The following is a 4,338-nucleotide window of genomic DNA, read 5'->3' on the forward strand; positions in this document are numbered from 1 at the left end:
TCACTGCAACCTCTGCTTTCCGGGTTAAAGTGATTCTCCTGCCTCAGCCTCTTTAGTAGCTGAGATTACAGGCATGTACTATCACGCCTGGCAAATTTTTGTAGTTTTAGTAGAGACGGGGTTTCACCATATTGGCCAGACTGGTCTCGAACTCCTGACCCCAAGTGATCCACTCATCTCAGCTTCCCAGAGTGCTGGGATTAAAGGCGTGAGCCACGCGCCCGGCCCCTAGAATCTCTTTCTCCAGAATCTCCCAGTCATCTTTTTCCTTTCCCCCAAATCACCCTCCACTTAGGCCTCCACCCCACAGAATTCTCTATCCCCAGCCCCCAACCCCACCTAAGGGACCCCAGGATTGGGTTGTCCTCTGGCTGCCAGCAGATGTCCCTGCCTCTCTCCCTATCAAGATTCTCCCCAGCCCAGAGATTCCTCTCTCAGGGCTACAGGGAGCCCACAGTTGCCTCAGTTTCTCTGGCAGTACAGGGTCTGGGATCCAAGGTTCAAAAGGATGTGGTGGCACACCTTGCCAAAGAGGGTGGAGACACGGAGACACTGGAGGGCAGGTCTGGGGCCAGAGGGAAAATCCAGCCTGGAGTCCAGCTCTAAAAGGGTGAGGCGGGAGAGGGGCTGTGAGGAGGGAGGGAGGAAGTCCCTAGAGTCTGACCCGGGGGGACACAGAGACAGCCCAGAGAAACATAGGCACACGTGGAGAAGGAGAGAAAGATGAAAAGGCCAAGGGAGAAGAGGAGAAAAGGGAGAGACCAGGACAGTCAAGAGATGGACCCCCAAAACAAGCCCAGTGACAGAGGCAGAGAGGCCAACCCTCAGACAAAAAGGAGATAAAGGCAGGCATGAAGTTTCCAAAATACTTGAGACAGAGGCCAGGTGCAGTGACTCACATCTATAATCCCAGGACTTTGGGAGGCCAAGGCGGGAGGATCACTCAAGCCCAGGATTCAAGACCAGACCGGTCAACATGGTGAAACCGCGCCTCTACTAAAAATACAAAAATCAGCTGGGCATAGTGGCAGGCACCTGTATCCCAGCTACAAGGGAGGCTGAGGCAGGAGAACCACTTTTTTTTTTTTTTTTTTTTTGAGACGGAGTCTCGCTCTGTCGCCCAGGCTGGAGTGCAGTGGCAGGATCTCAGGTCACTGCAAGCTCCACCTCCCGGGTTTACGCCATTCTCCCGCCTCAGCCTCCGGAGTAGCTGGGACTACAGGCGCCCGCCACCTCGCCCGGCTAGTTTTTTTTGTATTTTTAGTAGAGACGGGGTTTCACCGTGTTAGCCAGGATGGTCTCGATCTCCTGACCTCGTGATCCGCCCGTCTCGGCCTCCCAAAGTGCTGGGATTATAGGCGTGAACCACTGTGCCTGGCCAATTTATCTTTTTTTTTGAGATGGAGTCTCGCTCTGTCACTCAGACTGGAGGGCAGTGGCTTGATCTCAGCTCACTGCAACCTCTGCTTCCTGAGTTCAAGCAATTCTCCTGTGTCAGCCTCCCGAGTAGCTGGGATTACAGGCATGCACCACCATGCCCAGCTAATTTTTGTATTTTTTAGTACAGACAGGGTTTTATCATCTTGGCGAGGCTGGTCTTGAACTCCTGACCTCAAGCCCACCTCGGCCTCCCAAGGTTCTGGGATTACAGGTGTGAGCCAAGGCTATCGGCCTAGCCTGCACTGTCTTAAGGGCCTGTTGGGCAGGGGAGTTCAGGTTCTCTAGTCTCTCCAGATTGATCTTCACACTCTTGCTAAGTCTTGTATCGTCCCTGAGCTTGGGAGTCAGGGAGCACTGTGACCTAGGCCCTCCCGACTTCGGGGTCACCATCTTTCCCCAGCCTCTGTGGGCACACTCCCTGAATTATCTGTGGCTTGAGTGGAACAATCGGGATAGGACGGCGGGGGGAGGTGGAGGGGGAGTTCCCCTCACCCACTTCAGTCCTCCAGTCTGCTCCACCTTCCTGTACCTCTGTCTTCCAGAACCCCAGGTCAAGCACCAGAGAATGCCTGGGAGTGAGCAAGGTGCCGGTGTTGCTTCTGTGGATCATCCTCCTGCTTGTACAGCCCTGAGGGGACCTAGGAATGCCCCTCTGCTGTAGGGAGCCTTTTTACTTCCTTGCGTCCCTCTGAAGATACTAGTGAGTGGGGAGTGGAGCCAGCAGACAGGGGTGGGCCAATTGATGGGGCGTGGTAGGGGGTGTGTTTGAGGAAGGGTCAGCCTCTTTCCCTCCAAGATCTGATTCTCCTCCTTACCCTTGAATTGTAGGGAAACAAAAATGATGACACCCTCTACACCCCAGATGATCTCCTGGTGAGTATTGTATTTGCTTCTTTCTGCAGTTGGAGGTTTTGAGAGAATTCAGTGGTCTCCATGTATGAGGGTAGCTGTGTGACCATATGAATATGTTGCAGGGAGGAGGTAGTGGGACTGTCTCCTGACCCAGCCCCTAGTCTCAACAGATATATTTTGGTCACTGCTGTCTCCAACACCTAGAATAGGGAGGCATATAATAACAAATGATGACTACAGCTACATGTAAATAGTGCTTACTCTGTGCCAGGTATTGGTTTAAATGCTTTAAGTATGTTAGTTTATTTACTCTTTACACCAATCCTATAAGATAGACAGGACCGCCATGTATGGATGTGAACGTTGTACACTGCATAAGGATCCCACATCTACAGAGACGGTACTGTATTCACAGCCTGGACATTGTAGATTTGCATATTTGTCAGTTTCCAGCAGATGGCAGTAAAGTATCTTGTTCTAATCATGACTTAGAAGGTAGAAGGAACTTAAGGAAGGTCTTTTTCTTTTCTTTTTTTTTTTTTTTTTTTTGAGACAGAGTCTCGCTCTGCCCCCAGGCTGGAGTGCAGTGGCCGGATCTCAGCTCACTGCAAGCTCCACCTCCCGGGTTCACGCCATTCTCCTGCCTCAGCCTCCCGAGTAGCTGGGGCTACAGGCGCCCGCCACCTCGCCCGGCTAATTTTTTTGTATTTTTAGTAGAGACGGGGTTTCACCGTGTTAGCCAGGATGGTCTCGATCTCCTGACCTCGTGATCCGCCCGTCTCGGCCTCCCAAAGTGCTGGGATTACAGGCTTGAGCCACCGCGCCCGGCCTTCTTTTCTGTTTTTTTGAGACAGGGTCTTGCTCTGTCCCCCAGGCTGGAGTGCAGTGGCACAATCTCTGCTCACTGCTACCTCTGCGTCCTGGGTTCAAGCGATTCTCCTGCCTCAGCCTCCCAAGTAGCTGGGACTACAGGCATGCGCCACCATGCCCAGCTAATTTTTGTATTTTTAGTAGAGACGGGTTTTCACCATGTTGGTCAGGATGATCTCGATCTCTTGATCTTGTGATCCGCCTGCCTCGACCTCCCAAAGTGCTGGGATTACAAGTGTGAGCCACCATGCCCGACCTTTTTTTTTTTAAGATATGGGGTGTCACTATGTTGCCCAGGCTGGTCTGGACACCTGGGCTCAAGTGATCCTCCTGCCTTGGCCTCTCAAAGAGCTGGGATTACAGACAGGAGTCACTGTGCCAAGCTGAGTGTCTTTTTCTAACTTGCACATTAAGTACAGTAATGGGATAGTGTCAGCCCTTAAGGTTGGGATTATCCAGAGCCCTATTTACAAATGAGGAAACTGAGGCCCAGAGAAGTGAAGGGGTTTGTTCCAGGCCACAGATAAGAAACCTTGGGAGTGGGGACTTGGACTTATGCCCTTACCCATAGATACCACGTCACTTTGTCCCCACTGTGTGTCCTGCTGAGACTCTAGGCTGCTTCAGGTTGGAGCTGTCTGTGACTGGGTTTGAGGAGGGACCATCTGTGGGAACTGCTGTGTTGTAGCTACAGTACCTGCTGGATCCTCTGGGGTCCCAGCTGTGGGTGGCCAGCCAGGGCTGTTGCCGGTCCTGTGAAGGACATCCCCAGACACCTGTCCCCCTCTTTCTGGCCAAACTCCTGGAGTTACTACAGGGAGCTTGTGCTCAGCACCCTACCACAGCCTGAGCCTTGGAGGACATGGGCTCCCAGGTGCACCCAGAGAGGCTGGGTAGAGAGAGGGAGGGAATAGTCTTCAGCTCCAACTCCCAAACCCTAAGCCTTTTCTTCCCTCTAGGCCAGAGGATCCCACCTGGAGCCCTATGAGCCAAGCGGAAGAGGTAAGGAGGAGGAAAGTAAGGTAAGATCTGAAGTCTCTGAGCTCTTGGGCAGGGAGTTGGCTAAATTGCCCCATCTACCCCCACCCCATTCTCACTGTCCTTTAGATACTCCCTCTTCTTTTTTTTTTTTTTTTTGAGGCGTTTTTTCGCTCTGTCGCCCGGACTGGAGTGCAG

At 52.5% G+C, this 4,338-nt stretch overlaps 1 pseudogene; it reads left to right on the top strand.

The window, feature by feature from the left end:
- Positions 1-4,338, top strand: part of LOC105519228 — a 7,799-nt pseudogene that overhangs the window by 1,213 nt on the left and 2,248 nt on the right.

This window comes from Colobus angolensis, unplaced genomic scaffold (assembly GCF_000951035.1).
Source record: "Colobus angolensis palliatus isolate OR3802 unplaced genomic scaffold, Cang.pa_1.0 Scaffold34, whole genome shotgun sequence".
In the NCBI taxonomy this organism is placed as follows: Eukaryota; Metazoa; Chordata; class Mammalia; order Primates; family Cercopithecidae; genus Colobus; species Colobus angolensis.